General features: G+C 43.4%; 1 protein-coding gene across 2 annotated transcripts in view; it reads left to right on the top strand.

Annotated features, from left to right (window-relative positions):
* The window catches only part of LOC110509728 (breakpoint cluster region protein), a 131,026-nt gene that overhangs the window by 3,198 nt on the left and 105,637 nt on the right, over positions 1 to 22,191 (top strand). The gene's annotated exons all lie outside the window — the stretch shown is intronic.

Below are 22,191 nucleotides of genomic sequence, written 5' to 3'. Positions count from 1 at the left end.
TGCCCAGCTAACAGAGCAGGTTAGCCGTTTGGCTATGGAGCTAGAGGCGTGGGCGCTATGCTTGGCGCTAGCTGCAGCGTTGTCTCCTTCTGGCCCGGTGTCTCTGGGCTTTCTGCTGACGAAGTGAGTGGCGTTTTAGCGCCTGCCCTGCCGCCGCAGCCCTGGCGGAGCAGACAGAGCTGCGGGCCATTGGCAGCGGGCGCCCTTTACTGTGCCAGGATGAGCCCTGTGTGTGTGTGCAGAGAGGCAGATAAGACTGTCTTCTCTGATGGTGCGGGGGGGGCAGATGTACACTAACCCCTGTACTTAGGGTGTGGCGCCAAATCTGGCTTGCCTACTACCTACATAAACTGCATACTGTGTACTAATCGTACTACATACTATTTAGAATGTACTGTTTAGTAAAAACGAATGCTGTAAGCAACAAATATCTGCATACATGGCTCCTCCTACTGAGAATGTATTGATTCCTGCCATTTCGTACCTAGTTATGAGCGATTAGTGCTTTTTGAGGTCAGTTCGGGCTTTAGTTCGATTACTAATAAATAATCACGGATTTCGGTATATATATATTATATGAAATGCTTTATGCATTTTGTGGGTTGAATGCTGTAACACAGAATAAAACTATTAATAAAAGTCCCATGATGGTAGTGACAACCCATTTACCGCTTATTAACAATCATTTATTCACATCACTTTACTTTAATTACTTTAATTTCAGTTGTTGTGTATATTATATTTGTTTTATTTGATGACTTAATTTCATTCCAAGTCATCATCTCATCTCTATAGAGCTGCTGCCTATGTTGTCTGACAAAATCACTATTTTAGTCGTTTTTCAAAGTACAGTGCATTCGGAAAGTATTCCGACCTTATATATACAGGTGTGTGCCTTTCCAAATCATGTCCAATCAATTGAATGTACCACAGGTGGACCAATCAAGTTGTAGAAACATCTCAAGGATGATCAATGGAAACAGGATGCACCTGAGCTCAATTTCGAGTCTCATAGCAAAGGGTCTGAATAGTTTTTTTATTTTGTAGAAATGTCTTTCTTGTTATTAACTGACTTGCCTCGTTAAATACAAATGGGTGTTAATAGCAGAGCGGGGTCATTTACAGTGCCTTCAGAAAGTATTCACACCTCTTGACTTTTTTACATATTTTGTTGTGTTACAGCCTACATTTTAAATGTATTATATTGAGCTGTTGTGTCACTGACCTACACACAATACCCCATAATGGCAAAGTGGAATTATGTTTTTAGAAACTTTTACAAATGAATTAAAAGCGGAAATGTCTTGGATCAATAAGTATTCAACCCTTTTGTTATGGCAAGCCTGAATAAGTTCAGGAGTACACATTTGCTTAACAAGTCACATAATAAGTTGCATGGACTCACTCTGTGTGCACTAAGTGATTAACATGATTTTAAAATGACTACCTCAATACTGTACCCCACACATATAATTATCTGTAAGGTCCCTCACTCAAGCAGTGAATTTCAAACACAGATTCAACCACAAAGACCAGGAAGGTATTCCAATGCCTTGCAAAGAAGGGCACCTATTGGTAGATGGGTAAAAATTACTTTGAGCATGCTGAGGTTCTTAATTACACTTTGGTTGGTGTATCAATACTACCAGTCACTACAAAGATACAGGTGTCCTTCCTAACTCAGTTGCTGGAGAGGAAGGAAACCGCTCAGGGATTTTACCATGAGGCCAATGGTGACTTTGCAGTTACAGAGTTTAATGGCTGTGATAGGAGAAAACTGAGGATGGATCAACATTGTCGTTACTCCACAATACTATCTTAATGATCGTATCAAGGCACAAGGCGAGAGCCACATGAAGACACAGGAGGCAGATGGTTGGAGTCTTAGAATGTTTATTAATCCAAAGGGGTAGGCAAGAGAATGGTCGTGGACATGCAAAAAGGTCAAAACCAGATCAGAGTCCATGAGGTACAGAGTGGCAGACTGGCTCATGGCCAAGGCAGGCAGAATGGTCAGGCAGTCGGGTACAAAGTCCAGAAACAGGCAAGGGTCAAAACTGTGAGGACTAGAAAAAGGAGAATTCAAAAAGCAGGAGAACGGGAAAAACGCTGGTTGACTTGGAAACATACAAGACGAACTGGTACAGAGAGACAGGAAACACAGGGATAAATACACTGGGGAAAATAAGCAACACCTGGAGGAGGTGGAGACAATCACGGACAGGTAAAGCAGATCAGGGCGTGACTAAAGTAAAACTGCAAAACATTTGGGCAAAGAAATTAACTATATGTCCTCAATACAAAGCGTTATGTTTGGGGCAAATCCAACACATCACTGAGTAACACTCTTCATATTTTCAAGCATGGTGGTGGCTGCATCATGTTATGGGTATGCTTGTCATTGGCAAGGACTAGAGTGTTTTTTATGATAAAAATCAACAGAATAGAGCTAAGCTCAGACAAAATCCTACAGGTAAAACTGGTTCAGTCTGTTTTCCAACAGACACTGGGAGACAAATTCACCTTTCAGCAGGACAATAACCTAAAACACAAGGCCAAATATACACTGGAGTTGCTTACCAAGACGACATTGAATGGCCTAGTTATAGTTTTGACTTAAATCGGCTTGAAAATCTATGGCAAGACTTGAAAATGGCTGTCTAGCAATGATCAACAACCAACTTGACAGAGATTGAAAAATTTAAAAAAGAATAATGTACAAATATTGTGCAATCCAGGTGTGCAACACTCTTAGAGACTTGCCCAGAAAGACTCACAGCTGTAATCACTGCCAAAGGTAACATGTATTGAATTGACTCAGTGTTGTGAATACTTACAGTTGAAGTCGGAAGTTTACATACACCTTAGCCAAATAGATTTAAGCTCAGTTTTTCACAATTCTTGACATTTAATACTAGTAAAAATTCCCTGTTTTAGGTCAGTTAGGATCAGCACTTTATTTTAAGAATGTGAAATGTCATAATAATAGTAGAAATAATTATTTATTTCAGCTTTTATTTATTTGATCACATTCCCAGTGGTCAGACGTTTACATACACTCAATTAGTATTTGGAAATTGCTCCCAGGGATGAACCAGACTTGTTAATGTCTACAAAAAAATGTTGAGGTCTTGGCAGATTTCTTTTGATTTTCCCATGATATCAAGCAAAGAGGCACTGTTTGAAGGTAGGCCTTGAAATACATTCACAGGTACACCTCCAATTGACTCAAATTATTATCAGATGCTTCTAAAGCCATTTTCCAATTTGTTTAAAGGCACATGATCATACATAGTGTATGTAAACTTCTGACCTACTGGAATTGTGATACAGTGAATTATAAGTGAAATATTCTGTCTGTAAACAATTGTTGGAAAAATGACTTGTGTCATGCACAAAGTAGATGTCCTAACCGACTTGCCTAAACTATAGTTTGTTAACAAGAAATTTGTGGAGTGGTTGAAAAATGAGTTTTAATGACTCCAACCTAAGTGAATGTACATTTCTGACTTCAACTGTATGTAAATTAGGAATTTATGTATTTCAATTTCAATAAATTAGCAAAAAAATAAATAAAATGTTTCCAATTTGTCATTATGGGGTATGGTGTGTAGATAGATGGGTGAGAAAAAAAATCTGATATAATCCATTTTGAATTCAAGCTGTAAATCAACAAAATGTGGAATAAGTCAAGGTGTATGAATAGTTTCTGAAGTCACTGTACAGTGCCACAGACGATGTCGGAGTTGCACTCATGTATTTATGGGATAATCTGGATTTTAAAATGTATGGAATCTGTTTGATCAAGCTTCAGGGGATGGAGAATGGGAGATGTTTTCAGTTAGTGGTTGAACCGTCGTGAGTGAGGATGGTGATGAAAGTGATGAGGATGAGCAAGAGGTGGAGGAGGAAAATGATGAGGGTAATGATTATGATGGGGAGGAAGAGGAAGGGGTTGATGGTGAAGATGATGAGTACGGCTGTGGCAGATTGCATGGCTGATTTGGGGTTTCTCACTTCACTGGTCAGGGATGGGGGTCTGTAGAGAGGCACAGATGGGACGAGCTCTCCCGTTGCGTAACAGTATACACACACACAAACAAGCACACTTACACAAACAAACACACACACACATACTCTCACACATATCTTGGGGCTAATACGCTGTCAGCAATGTGTGTGTGTGATTGCGCGTCTGTGTGTTTGTGCCAAAGCGTACATGCATGTGTTGTGACCAGGTGCTGGATGCTGTTTGTTCGTACTGTAGCTAGCTGGGCTGTTTGTTCGTACTGTAGCTAGCTGGGCTGTTTGTTCGTACTGTAGTTAGCTGGGCTGTTTGTTTGTACTGTAGTTAGCGGGGCTGTTTGTTCATACCGTAGCTAGCTGGGCTGTTTGTTCGTACTGTAGTTAGCTGGGCTGTTTCTTCATACTGTAGTTAGCTGGGCTGTTTGTTTGTACTGTAGCTAGCTGGGCTGTTTGTTCGTACTGTAGTTAGCTGGGCTGTTTCTTCATACTGTAGTTAGCTGGGCTGTTTGTTTGTACTGTAGCTAGCTGGGCTGTTTGTTCGTACTGTAGCTAGCTGGGCTGTTTGTTTGTACTGTAGTTAGCGGGGCTGTTTGTTCATACCGTAGCTAGCTGGGCTGTTTGTTTGTACTGTAGCTAGCTGGGCTGTTTGTTTGTACTGTAGTTAGCTGGGCTGTTTGTTTGTACTGTAGTTAGCTGGGCTGTTTGTTTGTACTGTAGTTAGATGGGCTGTTTGTTCGTACTGTAGTTAGCTGGGCTGTTTCTTCGTACTGTAGTTAGCTGGGCTGTTTCTTCGTACTGTAGTTAGCTGGGCTGTTTCTTCGTACTGTAGTTAGCTGGGCTGTTTGTTCGTACTGTAGTTAGCTGGGCTGTTTGTTCGTACTGTAGTTAGCTGGGCTGTTTGTTCGTACTGTGGTTAGCTGGGCTGTTTGTTTGTACTGTAGTTAGATGGGCTGTTTGTTTGTACTGTAGTTAGCTGGGCTGTTTGTTCGTACTGTAGTTAGCTGGGGTGTTTGTTCGTACTGTAGTTAGCTGGGCTGTTTGTTCATACTGTAGTTAGCTGGGCTGTTTGTTCGTACTGTAGTTAGCTGGGCTGTTTGTTCGTACTGTAGCTAGCTGGGCTGTTTGTTTGTACTGTAGCTAGCTGGGCTTTTTGATTCCTCCAATCCCAATGCTGGAGTGAGTGTTCCCAGGGAAGTGTTCCTCTAGCAGAAGGCTTTTCTCCTAATGGCTGCTCTGGTTCTGGAGAGAGAAGGGACTGTCTCTGAGGATGATTCAGGCCGTCTGCTAGCTAGGACTTCTCTCCTCCCTCTCTTCTTCCTCTCCTCCACTCTGTGATCTCTCTCTGCCCATGGTAGATGGTCTTGCTGTAAACAACAATAGTAATTGTTCGTTCATGTCCCTTTGGCCTATTGAAGTGGGTGTTGTTCAATCCAAGATGGCTGCTTCTTTCAAGCGAGAGAGAGGACAGCGAAAGAGAGGAAAGACAAAACATCTCCCTCTCAGTGCTCTCAAATACAAGTGTCATTCAATGGAGAAGTAACCAGGACAAGCTTGGGCTGAAACGGAGCTTTGTCAGTGGAGCATCAGTAAAGCAGTGCCACTGAACAGATGATTGGATTGTTTACGTTCAGTTAGCTTTCTGACAGACCCACTTCCTCATGGACTACATGCATAGTCTGAAATAGACCTTCATCTCACTAGCCAAGAATGGAAGGATATTTTCTTCCACAGCTAGCCACAGCGATGACACTGAAAGGAAAGACTTACATTTCTGAAATATTGGGACACACTGACGTAAACGCCGTCGAAAGAGAGGACAGAGATATCCACATGGAAACTTAAGACTGAGAGAAAGCGGATGGAAGAGTTCAGGCGCGATAGAGAGAGCTCATAATCTTGGCCATAAGTAGGTGGGTTTTAAAAGGACAGAAAGAGGGCTACTCAAATGTAAGGATTATTTTAGGCAGCCTATGTTGGGTTTGTCCAATTCAAATGATCCTCTTTGGTGTACCGATGGCCTCTTAAGCTTCATATCATTATCTCTATGACCTATTTCACATGGGTCGGGGGTAAGCTGGTAAAACCTACATATTGGGTGGAATCGTTTAGGCAATCTTTCTCATTATTTAACATGTTTATTGCCAGTATATTAACCATCTTATTGCCATTTAGTCTATGTGTTAGCCTTATGTGTCAGGCTTTGTCTTGTTTTTATTTTTTTATTTTTTTTATTTCACCTTTATTTAACCCGGTAGGCAAGTTGAGAACAAGTTCTCATTTACAATTGCGACCTGGCCAAGATAAAGCAAAGCAGTTCGACACATACAACGACACAGAGTTACACATGGAGTAAAACAAACATACAGTCAATAATACAGTAGAAACAAGTCTATATACGATGTGAGCAAATGAGGTGAGATAAGGGAGGTAAAGGCAAAACAAAATGCCATGGTGGCAAAGTAAATACAATATATCAAGTAAAACACTGGAATGGTAGATTTGCAGTGGAAGAATGTGCAAAGTAGAAATAAAAATAATGGGGTGAAAAGGAGCAAAATAAATAAATCAAATAAATTCAGTAGGGAAAGAGGTAGTTGTTTGGGCTAAATTATAGGTGGCGTATGTACAGGTGCAGTAATCTGTGAGATGCTCTGACAGTTGGTGCTTAAAGCTAGTGAGGGAGATAAGTGTTTCCAGTTTCAGAGATTTTTGTAGTTCGTTCCAGTCATTGGCAGCAGAGAACTGGAAGGAGAGGCGGCCAAAGAAAGAATTGGTTTTGGGGGTGACCAGAGAGATATACCTGCTGGAGCGCGTGCTACAGGTGGGTGATGCTATGGTGACCAGCGAGCTGAGATAAGGGGGGACTTTACCTAGCAGGGTCTTGTAGATGACATGGAGCCAGTGGGTTTGGCGACGAGTATGAAGCGAGGGCCAGCCAACGAGAGCGTACAGGTTGCAATGGTGGGTAGTATATGGGGCTTTGGTGACAAAACGGATGGCACTGTGATAGACTGCATCCAATTTGTTGAGTAGGGTATTGGAGGCTATTTTGTAAATGACATCGCCGAAGTCGAGGATTGGCAGGATGGTCAGTTTTACAAGGGTATGTTTGGCAGCATGAGTGAAGGATGCATTGTTGCGAAATAGGACGACAATTCTAGATTTAACTTTGGATTGGAGATGTTTGATATGGGACTGGAAGGAGAGTTTACAGTCTAACCAGACACCTAAGTATTTGTAGTTGTCCACGTATTCTAAGTCAGAACCGTCCAGAGTAGTGATGTTGGACAGGCGGGCAGGTGCAGGCAGCGATAGGTTGAAGAGCATGCATTTAGTTTTACTTGTATTTAAGAGCAATTGGAGGCCACGGAAGGAGAGTTGTATGGCATTGAAGCTTGCCTGGAGTGTTGTTAACATAGTGTCCAAAGAAGGGCCAGAAGTATACAGAATGGTGTTGTCTGCGTAGAGGTGGATCAGAGACTCACCAGCAGCAAGAGCGACATCATTGATGAAGAGAGTCGGTCCAAGAATTGAACCGTGTGGCACCCCCATAGAGACTGCCAGAGGTCCGGACAGCAGACCCTCCGATTTGACACACTGAACTCTATCAGAGAAGTAGTTGGTGAACCAGGCGAGGCAATCATTTGAGAAACCAAGGCTGTCGAGTCTGCCGATGAGGATGTGGTGATTGACAGAGTCGAAAGCCTTGGCCAGATCAATGAATAAGGCTGCACAGTAATGTTTCTTATCAATGGCGGTTAAGATATCGTTTAGGACCTTGTGCGTGGCAGAGGTGCACCCATGACCAGCTCTGAAACCAGATTGCATAGCAGAGAGGGTATGGTGAGATTCTAAATGGTCGGTAATCTGTTTGTTGACTTGGCTTTCGAAGACCTTAGAAAGGCATGGTAGGATAGATCTAGGTCTGTAGCAGTTTGGGTCAAGAGAATCCCCCCCCTTTGGAAAGCAGCTGCGGTCATTCCCCTCTTCAATCTATGGGAATCTCAGACGACACGAAAGAGAGGTTGAACAGGCTAGTAATAGGGGTGGCAACAATTTCGGCAGATCATTTGAGAAAAAAAGGGCCCAGATTGTCTAGCCCGGCTGATTTGTAGGGGTCCAGATTTTGTAGCTCTTTCAGAACATCAGCTGACTGGATTTGGGAGAAGGAGAAATGGGGAAGGCTTGGGCGAGTTGCTGTGGGGGGTGCAGTGCTGTTGACCGGGGTAGGGGTAGCCACGTGGAAAGCATGGCCAGCCGTAGAAAAATGCTTATTGAAATTCTCAATTATCATGGATTTATCAGTGGTGACAGTGTTTCCTATCTTCAGTGCAGTGGGCACCTGGGAGGAGGTGTTCTTATTCTCCATGGACTTTACAGTGTCCCAGAATGTTGATTTGTCTTAGTCCCGTCTAGAGACACTTTGAGAGCCAGTTGATTTCATTTCAATGTAGCCTGTGTACCTGTAAAAGAGGTGAGACCGCACATCACCCTTTAGGATGTATGGCTCTTTTGTTTGACTCCAGGGCAAGTTGTTTTATTTGCACTCCGATGATTCATTTGAAGGTTTGGGGAGGGGAATGCTGATCCAGGACCAGTGCATACTGCATACCTATGTTTTTTTCTTCTTTGAGGTTGGTTGTACCAAAATGGGCAGACCTGACCCAAGCTCAGCCTCAATAGACACTTTGTCCACCCCTCCCTCACCTCCCATGCCCGGGTCCTGCTAGGGTGTTTTTTTAGTCAGGCACACTCCTGGCCAGCCCCAGGGTTATTTCCACATAGGTCCAGAGTGAGTGTGTGTGTTCGGCTAGGGCCTAGGGTTGCAAAATTCCAGGAACTTTCCAGAAATCCAGATTGGAGGATTTCCGGAATAAATGGGTAATAATCCAACCAGGATTTCTGGAAAACAAGGGAATTTAAGAAAGGTTACCAAAAATGTGCAAGCCTGCTCTGGACATATGTTGCTGTTGGACAACCTCTCTCTCTTGCTCTCTTTCACTAACCCCCCCTCCCCTCTCTCTTCTCTGTCATAGAATAAATATGTTAGTGGAGATGTGATGTTGGTAGAAGTGGGCCACTCCATGGTGCCAGGCTGTGGTGTGGTGACAGATAGAGGGGCTCTGTGTCCCATAGCAACCTCTCTGATTCCATCGTGACGATTTCATCACCTCCATAGTGTGTGCGTGCGTGTTTCAAGTTTTAGTGTCATGTGCACAAGCTCCAAACCCAACGATTCAGTAATAAATATCAATGTAGTAAGAAGAATAACACGGCAGAACTTAAGCACATGAGAAATAGAAATAAGAAGAAGACAAGAAAGTAAGCACACTATATACAGGGTCTGTTCCAATACCATATTTATAAAGTGCAGGGATACTGGATCGATAGAGGTAGTGAACCCTTTGGAATTACCTAGATTTCTGCATAAGTCTGACAAAATTTGATGTGATCTTCATCTAAGTTACAACAATAGACAACCACAGTGTGCTTAAACTAATAACACACTAATTATTGTATTTTTCTTGTCTATATTGAATACATAACTTAAACATTCACAGTGTAGGTTGGGAAAAGTATGTGAACCCCATAGGCTAATGACTTCTCCAAAAGCTCATTGGAGTCAGCAGTCAACTAACCTGGAGTCCAATCATTGAGACGAGATTGGAGATGTTGATTAGAGCTGCCCTGTCCCATAAAAAACACTCACAAAATGTCAGTTTGCTATTCACAAGATGTGAACACTGCCTCGAATAAAAGAGATCTCAGAAGACCTACAATTAAGAATGATTGCCTAGCATAAAGCTGAAAAGGGTTACAAAAGTATCTCTAAAAGTCAGTCCACGGTAAGAAAAAACGGCTATAAATGGAGAAATTTCAGCACTGTTACTACTCTCCCTAGGAGTGGCCGTCCTGCAAAGATGACTGCAAGAGCACAGCGCAGGAGGCTCAACGAGGTCAAGAAGAATCCTAGAGTGTCAGCTAAAGACTTACAGAAATCTCTGGAAGGTGCTAACATCTCTGCTGACGAGTCTACGACACGTAAAACACTAAACAAGAATGGTGTTCATGGGAGGACACCACGGAAGAAGCCACTGCCCTCCAAAAAAACATTGCTGCAGGTCTGAAGTTCGCAAAAGAGCACCTGGATGTTTCACAGCACTACTGGCAAAATATTCTGTGGACAGATGAAACTAAAGTTGAGTTGTTGGAAGGAACACACAACACTATGTGTCAGGAGAAAAAAGGCCCAGCACACCAACATCAAAACCTCATCTCAACTGTAAAGTATGGTGGAGGGAGCATCATGCTTTGGGGCTGCTTTGCTGCCTCAGGGCCTGGACAGCTTGCTGTCATTGATGGAAAAATACATTCCCAAGTTTATCAAGACATTTTGCAGGAGAATGTAAGGCTATTTGTCCACCAATTGAAGCTCAACAGAAGTTAGGTGAAGCAACAGAACAACAACCCTTTTTCTTCCCACTGTATGTATAGGGGTAAGGTGACTAGACATCAGGATATATGATAAACAGAGTAGCAGCAGCGTAAATTAATATTGTATTTGAGTGCGTGTGTGTAGAGCCAGTATAAATGTGTGTTATGTGTGTGTTGGTGTGTCAGTGTGTGTAGAATCCTGTGAGTGTTCATTAACAGTGCAAAAAATACAAATAAATACAAGGGTGTGTAGGTGTGTGTGTGTGTGTACACGGGCATCAAACACACTGACATGAAACACAATACCAGGCTTGTGAGAGATGAGCCATGTAGTGGTGTGTGTCAGGGGATTTTCCTTCCCAATGCAAATCCTGTATGATGAAGCCATCAGCTGAAATTACAGGGGACTGTAGCAGCCCTAGTGTCCGTATGAATGTGCTGGGCTTGCCAGGAGGGTTTCTGTGTGTGTGTGTGTGTGTGTGTGTGTGTTAGGCTTGGGCAATATACCGGAGTATCTCAAAAAACCTACGTTATGATTTTCGATATCGTTTTGAGGGTTGGGCCCCCCCCCCCCCGCCTCGTGGGGTCTGCGGGGGTTTGTGTATAACTATAAGAAATCTAAGACGTGTCAAATAAATGATATCCAGCTCAGGGCTCCAGATATGCATGTGGTTTGCTAACTTGCTAGCTAAGTGGCTAGATGCCAAGATCAAGTTTCCTGGTTACAGCAGAGACATCAATCTCCTCCTGGAACAAGATCCTTGTTGCCTAAATTGTTTTGTGCGTCCCCCAGAAACGATTACCCCCCCCTTCCCCCAAAAATAACATTGAAATAGTGCCTCATTAATACCGTATACCCTGGGAGAGAAACGGTATGAAGGTATGAAAATCTGGATCGTGCCAAACCCTACTGCGCGCGTGGGTGGACGATGGAGAGGAATGATTGGTTTAACAGGCATTTCTAAACAGTAACGCGGTTTCTGAGCATTACCCCCAGCCAACCCCACATACTACCGTGTGGCACAATGACCCCTTTTTCCACACTGGATTAGTGTGTGTGAAACTGCCAGGGACTCTTAAAAGATTAGTTCAGCCTCCACTGTTGAGTGAGTCTGGCAGCGGAAGACTTAGTAACCACAGAAGGCGAACAGGGGCTGGAGTGAAACCAACAGGCCCATAGTGTAGGAGAGTAGAGGGGGTGGATGGAGGGAGGAATGAGAGGAGGAGGAGGGGAGCGGATATCTCCACACAGCCAGCTGGGTGAGGAGGCTGCTCTCTCTGTCTATATTACAGGGAACAAGGGGAAGAATCTCCCTCTCACTAATGTTAGTTAGTTAATTACTTAATAGAGCCCTGGGACTAGAGTTTATTAGCGGGAACTAGTTTACTGAGAGTTACAGAGATTTCCCGCCAACACCCACTTCCGCTTCACAGGATAAATAACTGAGAGAAACTGGTGAATTACATTACAAATAATTTCTGTGAACCTCATGACCTGAAATGGAACTGTTAAATGATATGCCATGTCTCAATCTGTCTTCTCTGCGGCTTCTTTGCTCTGCTATCTGCATGATCAATCATCAATGCTCAGGGTGGGGACACAATGCATGTATCATCTCATCAGCTGGTAACTTTTTGTCTTGTGACAGATTTGCTGCAGCGTAGTCTATGGTACAGTAATATTAGGACTAATATATCTGAATGCACGTTTCATTTACACATCTCCATCTGGCTTTCAGGGGTCACCAGATTTGTTTTTTTTTAATTGCAGCTAGTTTTAAAATAGTCTACACGACTGATTTTTTTTTTACCCCCCCCCCCCCCCCCCCCCCCCCCCCTCACTTCACAAAATGACATGAATTATTATCACTGGTATTGACAATGGAAGGCTTATGAGCCTATTTTGTTACTTTACAACCATATTCTGAAATGTATTAAATAGCCCCCCCCCTATCACTCTATACACAATACCCCATAATGACAAAGCAAAAACATGGTTTTAGAAATGTTTTTTTTGTATTATGAAACTGAAATATCACATTTACATAAGTATTCAGACCCTTTACTCAGTACTTTGTTGAAGCACCATTGGCAGTGATTACAGCCTTTGAGTCTTCTTTGGTATGATGCTACAGTCTTGGCACACCTACAGTATATTTGGGGAGTTTCTCCCACTCTTCTCTGCAGATCTTCTCAAGCTCTGTGAAGTTGGAGGTGGAGCGTTGCTGCACAGCTATTTTCAGGTCTCTCCAGAGATGTTCGATTGGGTTCAAGTCTGGGCTCTGGCTGGGCCACTCAAGGACATTCAGAGACTTTACCCAAAGCCACTCCTGCGTTGTTTTGGCTGTGTGCTTAGGATCATTGTCCTATTGGAAGGTGAACCTTTGCCCCAGTCTGAGGTCCTGAGTGTTCTGGAGCAGGTTTTCATCAAGGGTCTTTCTGTATGCTCCATTCATCTTTCCCTCAATCCTAACAAGGCTCCCAGTCCCTGTCGCTTACAAACGTCCCCACAGCATGATGCTGCCAACACCATGCTTCACCATAGGGATGGTGCCAGGTTTCCTCCAGACGTGATGGTTTGCATCCAGGCCAAAGTGTTCAATCTTGGTTTCATCAGACCAGAGAATCTTGTTTCTCATGGTCTGAGAGTCCTTTAGGTGCCTTTTGGCAAACTCCAAGAGGGCTGTCATGTTCCTTTTTACTGAGGAGTGGCTTCCACCTGGCCACTCTACCATAAAAGCCTGATTGGTGGAGGACTGCAAAGCTGGTTGTCCTTCTGGAAGGTTCTCCCATCTCCACAGAGGAACTATGGAGCTCTGTCAGAGTGACCATCGTGTTCTTGGTCACCTCCTTGACCAAGGCCCTTCTCACCCAATTGCTCAGTATGGCAGGGCAGCCAGCTCTAGAAAGAGTATTGGTGGTTCTAAACTTCTTCCATTTAAGAATGATGGAGTCCACAGTGTTTTTGGGGACCTTCAATGCTGCAGAATGTTTTTGTCATCCTCAGATCTATGCCTCGACACAATCCTGTCTTGGAGCTCTTCCTTCGACCTCATGGCTTGGTTTTTGCTCTGACATGCACTATCAACTGTGGGATCTTATATACACTACCGGTCAAAAGTTTTAGAACACCTACTCATTCAAGGGTTTTTCTTTATTTGATTATTTTCTACATTGTAGAATAATAGTGAAGACATCAAAACTATTAAATAACACATTTGGAATCATGTAGTAACCAAAAAAGTGTTAAACAAATCAAAATATATTTTATATTTGCGAATCTTCAAAATAGCCACCCTTTGCCTTGATGACAGCTTTGCACACTCTTGGCATTCTCTCAACCAGCTTCACCTGCAATGCTTTTTCGACTGTCTTGAAGGAGTTCCCACATTTGTTGAGCACTTGTTGGCTGCTTTTCCTTCACTCTGGGGTCCTACTCATTCCAAACCATCTCAATTGGGTTGAGGTCAGGTGATTGTGGAGGCCAGGTCAAATAGCCTTTACACAGACATTTGTTTTCCTGTTGGAAAACAAATGATAGTCCCACTAAGCACAAACCAGATGAGATGGCGTATTGCTGCAGAATGCTGTGGTAGCCATGCTGGTTAAGTGTCCCTTGAATTCTGAACCAGTTTTCTTCTAGGGTCTTGTCTCATTGCTGCAACTCCCGAACGGGCTTGAGAGGTGAAGGTTGAGTCATGCGTCCTCCGAAACCAAACCGCCCGCTTAACCCAGAAGCCAGCCAAACCAATGTGTTGGAGGAAACACCGTTGCACTGACGACCGAGGTCAGCCTGCAGGTGCCTGGCCCGCCACAAGGAGTTACTAGAGCCTGATGAGCCAAGTAAAGCCTCCCCGGCCAAGCCCTCCCCTAACTCGGACGATGCTGGACCAATTCTGCGCCGCCCTATGGGACTCCCAGTCACGGCCAGTTGTGATACAGCCTGGGATTGAACCCAGGTCTGTAGTGACGCCTCTAGCACTGCGATGCAGTGCCTTAGCCTGCTGCGCCACTCGGGAGGTCCTTGTTTCATTTATTTTTTATCCTAAAAAACCCTCTAGTCCTTGCCGATGACAAGCATACCCATAACATGATGCAGGCACCACCATGCTTGAAAATATTATGAGTGGTACGCAGTGATGGATTGTGTTGGATTTGCTGACTACCTCATCTCTGTACCCCACACACATACAATTTTCTGTAAGATCGCTCAGTTGAGCAGTGAATTTCAAACACAGATTCAAACACAAAGACCAGGGAGGTTTTCCAATGCCTCACAAAGAAGGGCACCTTTTGGTAGATGGGTAAAAATAAAAAGCAGACATTGAATATCCATTTGAGCATGGTGACATTATTAATTACACTATGGATGGTGTATCAGTACACCCAGTCACTACAAAGATAGACTACAAAGATACAAGATAACTGAGTTGCCGGAGAGGAAGGAAACCGCTCAGGGATTTCACCATGAGGCCAATGGTGACTTTAAAACCGTTAGAGTTTAATGGCTGTGATAAGAGAAAACTGAAGATGGATCAACAACATTTTACTTACTCCACAATACTGACCTAAATGACAGAGTGAAAAGAAGGAAGCCTTTACAGAATGAAAATATTCTAAAGGAATATTCTGTTTGCAACAAGACACTAAAGCAATACTGCAAAAAAAATGGCAAAACAATTCAATTTTTGTCCTGAATACAAAGTGTTACGTTTTGGGCATATCCAATACAACATATTACTGAGTACCACGCTCCATATTTTCAAGCATAGTGGTGGCTGCATCATGTTATTGATATGCTTGTAATTGTTAAGGACTGGTGAGTTTTTCAGGATAAAAAATTAACAGAATGGAGCTAAGCACAGGTAAAATCCTAGGGAGATGACTGGGAGATGAATTCACCTTTCAACAGGACAATAATCTAAAACACAAAGCCAAATCTACACTGGAGTTGCTTACCAAGAAGGCAGTGAATGTTCCTGAGTGGCCGAGTTACAGTTTTGACTACTTGAAAATGGCAAGACCTGAAAATGGTTGTCTAGCAACAACCAATTTGACAGAGCTTGAAGAATTTTGAAAATAATAATAGGCAAATATTGTACAATCCAGGTGTGGAAAGCTCTTAGAGATTTACCCAGAAGACACAGCTGTAATCACTGCCAAAGGTGTATTCACTGTATTTGATTTTCAGGATATTTGCAAAAATGTCTAAATACATGTTTTTACTTTGTCATTATGGGTTATTGTGTGTATGTGGGTTTAAAAAAAATATATTCTTAAAAAAATATATTCTTAACATTTTGAATTCAGGCTGTAACACAACAAATTGTGGAATAAGTCAAGGGGTATGAATCTGAAGACACTGTATATGTTTTCAAAATGCATACTGCCTCCAGCTCATTGCAAAGTGGTGTGTGACACGCTGATTAAACCTGCATTTGAATGGTGAATGGGAAGCACGCTTCAATTACCCATTGAGAAATAAAAAAGTAGCTATTTTTAATCATGGCCCAAAAACAGTTTTTAACATGTGATTGCATTTTTTTGAAATTGTTGAGCAAAGATTGGTCTTATAAAAGCTCTGTCTGACAGGCTCTGTATCGGTGTGATAAATAAGATGCATAACGAATATATAGACACACGCAGCAATTTTATTTATCATCTTTTCAACAACAACAAAAATGCGGCCAAAAACCTGGCTATTACCGGCTAATGCCCTGATTCAGACCCATAACCATTCAATCTTTGTGAAGAGAAGCAAAAGCCGTCTGCATCTTATTCTAGTCCTATGTTGTTCAAGCATGTCATAGCCATTACAATGATGAAGATAAGTACAACGAAATGTAGGGCTCATCTGACTCAGTTAGCATCGGACTCTCATTTTCATGCCGATCAAACCTCTAATCAAATCAACACATTTATTTGCTTTAGAATAACACTTCCAGGTTTGGCGGGAAATACCGGGTTATCTGGGATTATTCTCGGGGTGGAACATTTTGTAATAAAAAAAAAACGATTTACTCCAGGAAAAAAATGAAATAGGAAAACAGACCCTTTGTTCTGGTTGAGCGAAAGCGTCATACAGACTTGAAGCACGGTGCTTGAAAGGAGTTGTTTTGTTCATAATATCACCCGTTGCTCTTGTAAATCCTGTCATTGTCAGACATGGCCTACAGCCTGTTTTTAGATGGTCAGGTTGTCTTATGCTGAAGCATACAGCTATAGTGTAGATTGGCTGGCTGGCTGGCTAGGCTGGGTGTAGCTGTGGGGCAGAGGGGGTGGAGTGGCTCCAAGCTGTAGTCAGACCCACCCCAGTGAGAGTCAAAATGCCTGACTGCGGCAGTTCTGGGCAGTGACCCCAAACTAGGGAAGAGCAGCAGACGGAACTCACCCGCCCTGGACAGACGCCACAGCCCAATGGCGCGCGCACACACACACACACACACACACGCACGCACGCGTACACACACACACACACGCGTGCGCGTACACACACACACACACACACACACACACACACACACACACAGGGTGCCAAGGATAGTCACCCTCTCTAAAGTGTTTTCGTGTGTGTTTCTGTGTGTTGTTTATGTCTGTGTGGCCGGGTGTGCTTGTACGTATGTGTGTTTGCTTGTTTCCATGCCAAGTCTCAAACCACAAACTTCCCTCAGTTGCAACTATGATGACAGACAGCTCTTGTTAAAAAATTTAAAAATCAGAAAATCCCTCTCATAAACTTGTCCATATTGTCTCTCACTCTGGACAAAGCCCCAGACGCAGGCCTTGTCAGCTGCACAGTACAACAAATCTGTGTTAGCATCTATCGCTATGCTCACCAGTTACCACAGGCCATAACTGCATCATTGCCTAGGTCAGCTCCATGGGTCGTTAATTACTGCCTGCTCCGTGTGACCGTTAGAGGGGGATGGGATGGGGAGGAGAGGACTAGTTTATGGGGTTGCAGGACACGTAATGAGGGTGGTGGTGTAGACTAGATGGGAGGCTAACCTATATAGTCTGGTGCCACTTTCTGGATTATAGTCCCCTGTCTAAATCTGTCTAGTCATGCAAACACTCCACTTAATCCCTAATACCCCCCTCTATTCCCTGAATTCAAATGTAACAATCAGATTATCATTTGGTTCCTCATCTGACATAGCTCAGTGGTCTCATTATGGCTCTTTCACGCTGTCCTATATATTACAGTGTTCTTATGATCTGAGAATCAGACACATACCACCAGTGATAGAGTGGCCTGGGGGCGGTGGATGATATTCTTTTAGCACTGTTCTGGGGCCAGTTGTGTAAAGTTAAACTTGATGGACGTGATCATAGGGCAGCGTTTAAGCCACACCTACCTGCACACACAACTTCAATCAGCCACACTGAAACAAAGGACTTTGTGATTGGTAGTTAGCATATGTGTAGTTGACCATACAGTTTTAGATTGGCTGCTACCATAGAGAATGATAGAGGCCTCTAGTGGCCCAAAAGCCATTTTGGCATAGGCAGCACTCTTGCGGGCTTCCACCATTTTAAAGTAGTCAGTTGGGTCAACTGGGTGGAGATTCCTATGGGTTATAGCCTCAATGGTGTCTCCCATGCTGTTACAGACACTATAATGGCACATATATAAAGATGAGTCCTCTATCTCTACTACTTGACTACACCTTGCAGTGTCTGAGAAATCAGCCGTAATTCACCCAGCCGCCGATGAAAAAATATTTTCCAGATTGCACTTTCTTGTTGTTTAATGAAGCATTCTCTCTTCCGCCAGATTCTCCCCCACCTCTCCCAACAGCTGCTTTGAATTTGGTCTGCTCGAAGCCAATTACAGCTCCTGCACCTTTCCGAACCACTCCAGTTTTTCCACGAAGCAAAGGGGAAAACCAGGATAGATCAAAGTCCCGGGCAGACCCTCAGAACCAATGGGGGTCTCCCTGTAATTGTCCAATAGGCTTTTCAGTGTGGTGGCAATAAAAATGTGGGGAATCAATGCCAAATGTCAGCAATGCCTGCAAGCCACCGCTGCCTTCTCTCTTGGTCTCGCCCTCCAACTATCAGTGCTTGACAGCTATATGTCTGTAGTTGACACGCTTTCTATACAGGGTCGAAGGAGGAAATAGGTTTAGTTGGCTTGAATGGCGTCAGCCCCAGTGGCTACACGGTCAGGGTTGGCAGACAGTAGGGATGTAGATATGATAAAGGTTGAATGATGCTTTCTCTCCTTTGCTCTGTGTTACGTTCCGCAACAAGAAACAGAAGTGTCGCTCAAACAGGAGGGGGAGCTGGCAAAATGTCTCTCGTACTCTTCATTTCTGTACCCATTCTGCCTAAAGTTCTACCTCTCGCAGCTGCACGTCTACGGGGTGTACTCTACCCCCTGTAGGAGCCTTTCCATCACCCTCCCTCTCTTGCAAGCGACAGGAAATATGGGTCCTAAAAGACACCCACCATCAGTGCCCACCAAATTTTCCAGAGAGAAGACAAATGAAAATAAACACCAACCGATAATATGGAGCGAACCAAATAGGGAGATGGAAGAAAATGCTTTGTATTCACAAACTAAAAGAGGGAGTGCTAAACAACGGTGAAGCTCCTCCAACATCTCTCATCTGCCAACTGGCCCTGCAGCTCCGAGACAGCAGCTGTGCCAGCACAGGTGAATACTAACGAGGCGACAGGTGCGACACATCCTGACCAACGAGGACGCCGCCAATCAGTGCACGCCCACACTCAAATAGAACCGACCTCGGAAAAAGGCAAAAACCCTGAAGCCTAAAACACCTGACGTGGTCTTTTCTTTCCCCAGGAAGAGAGGAGAGACATGGTTCTATGTGCCGTACTGTGGTTGGTTGGTATCCAGAAGGTTGGGGTCATAATAGGAATCAATGGAGTGAAAATGCTGTGAGCAAACTGTATCTATAGGATGCTTTACAGAGCCAATTCCCTCCCATCAGATCAACTCCTCAAGCTAGTATACACGTGTGTATACACACACATACAAACATGCACGCACACACACTCAATTTCTCTCCCTCTGGCTCTTTGTTGTAGGATTGTGTTTGTGGAGGGAGGCTACTGTGTGCTCACTCAATAAATGACAGTTGCTAAGGGCTATGGGAGGGAGTAACCCGACAGGGGTGAGCTTGGCTGTAAAAATAACACATTATCGAATTAATGAGGAAAATGGTTGCCTGCTAGCTGGATGGAGTGGAGACATCCCTCTCTGATGAGCGGTTTGGGCCTGGATGGAAATGGCTGTGGAGTTGTGCTGTTTCAGACGTCTGTTTCCTCTAACATCCCTGGAACTGAGCCAGTCCCAGTGGGCTGGAGATGAGATGTGGGGAGAGACAGACGGGCCAGTTCTGATTTTAACGCGCAGATGCTGGGAGGAATGGAGGTAGGAGGAGGAGAGGTTGCTCCTGCCCGTAGTTAGCCTCAGCGAGCCAAATGCATCTCAGCAACTCAGGAGGGAGGAAAGACATTTGTTATAGAAGAGGCCAGATGTTTGGGCGTTTTCGACCCCCCAATTCAATTCGAAGGGCTTTATTGGCATGGGAAACGTATGTTTACATTGCCAAAGCAAGTGAAATAGATAATAAACAAAAGTTAAATAAACAATCAAAAATAAACAGTAAACATTGCACTCACTAAAGTTCCAGAGGAATAGAGACATTTCAGATGTCATATTATGGCCATGTACAGTGTTGTAACGATGTGCAAATAGAACATAAATACATAAATATGGGTTGTATTTACAATGTTGTTTGCCCTTTTCTTGTGGCAACAGGTCACAAATCTTGCTGCTGTGATGGCACACTGTGGAATTTCCCCCAGTAGATATGGGAGTTTATCAAAATTTGATTTGTTTTTTAATTCTTTGTGGGTCTGTGTAATCTGAGGGAAATATGTGTCTCTAATATGGTCATACATTTGGCAGGAGGTTAGGAAGTGCAGCTCAGTTTCCACCTCATTTTGTGGGCAGTGTGCACATAGCCTGTCTTCTCTTGTGAGCCAGGTCTACCTTTCTCAATAGCAAGGCTATGCTCACTGAGTCTGTACATAGTCAAAGCTTTCCTTAATTTTGGGTCAGTCACAGTGGTCAAGTATTCTTCTACTGTGTACTCTCTGTTTAGGGCCAAATAGCATTCTAGTTTGCTCTGTTTTTTTTGTTAATTCTTGGTTTAGATCTAATTGTGTTGCTGTCATGGGGCTCTGTGGGGTCTGTTTGTGTTTGTGAACAGAGCCCCAGGACCAGCTTGCTTAGGGGACTGTTCTCCAGGTTCATCTCTCTGTAGGTTATGGAAGGTTTGGGAATCGCTTCCTTTTAGGTGGTTGTAGAATTTAATCGCTCTTTTCTGGATTTTGATCATTTGTGGGTTTCTGCCTAATTCTGTTCTATATGTATTATTTGATGTTTTACGTTGTACACAGAGGATATTTGTGCAAAATTCTGCATGCAGAGTCTCAATTTGGTGTTTGTCCTATTTTTGAATTCTTAGTTGGTGAGCGGACCCCAGACCTCACAACCATAAATGGCAATGGGTTCTATAACTGATTTACGTATTTTTAGCCAGATCCTAATTGGTATGTCGAATTTTATGTTCCTTTTGATGGTATAGAATGCCCTTCTTGCCTTGTTTCTCAGATCGGTCACAGCTTTGTGGAAGTTACCTGTGGCGCTGATGTTTAGGCTGAGGTATTTTTCGTTTATTTTTCTGTGCTCTAGGGCAACAGTGTCTACATGGAATTTGTATTTGTGGTCCTGGCAACTGAACCTTTTTTGGGACATCATTATTTTTGTCTTACTGAGATTTACTGTAAGGACCCAGGTCCGACAGAATCTGTGCAGAAGATCTTGGTGCTGCTGTAGGCCCTCCTTGGTTGGGGACAGAAGCACCAGGTCATCAGCAAACAGTAGACATTTGACTTCAGATTCTAGTAGGGTGAGGCCGGGTTCTGCAGACTGTTCTAATGCCCTTGCCAATTCATTGATATATATGAGTGGGCCTCAAGCTGCAGCCCTGTCTCACCCCACGGCTCTGTGGAAAGAAATGTGTGTGTTTTTAACCTGTTCTAACTGCACAATTGTTGTTTGTGTACGTGGATTTTAGAATGTCGTATGTTTTTCCACCAACAACACTTTGCATCAATTTGTATAGCAGACCCTCATGCCAAATTGAGTCAAAGGCTTTTTTGAAATCATCAAAGCATGAGAGGACTTTGCCTTTGCCTTTGCCTTTGCCTTTGTTTTGGTTTGTCAATTAACGTGTATTTTACGGTAATTTGGTTAAAAGCCAATTTGACATTTGCTCAGTAAATTGTTTTCACTGAGGAAATGTACGAGTCTGCTGTTAATGATAAAGCAGAGGATTTTCCCAAGGTTTCTGTTGACGCATATCCCACAGTAGTTATTGGGGTCAAATTTTGTCTCCACTTTTGTGGATTGGGGTGATCAGTCTTTGGTTCCAAATACTGGAGAAGATGCCAGAGATGTTAAAGAGTTTAAGTATAGCCGTTTAAGTATAGCCAATTGAAATTTGTGGTCTATATATTTTATAATTAAGCAATAAGGCACGAGGAGGTGTGGTATATGGCCAATATACCACAGCTAAAGGCTGTTCTTAGCACAACACAACGCGGAGTGCCTGGATACAGCCCTTAGCCGTGGTATATTGGCCATATATCACAAACCCCCGAGGTGCCTTAAGGCTATTTTAAACTGGT

The sequence above is a fragment of the Oncorhynchus mykiss genome, chromosome Y, assembly GCF_013265735.2.
Source record: "Oncorhynchus mykiss isolate Arlee chromosome Y, USDA_OmykA_1.1, whole genome shotgun sequence".
NCBI lineage: Eukaryota > Metazoa > Chordata > Actinopteri > Salmoniformes > Salmonidae > Oncorhynchus > Oncorhynchus mykiss.
Note: the sequence above shows the minus strand (reverse complement) of the source record. Positions and strands in the feature narration are given on the sequence as shown.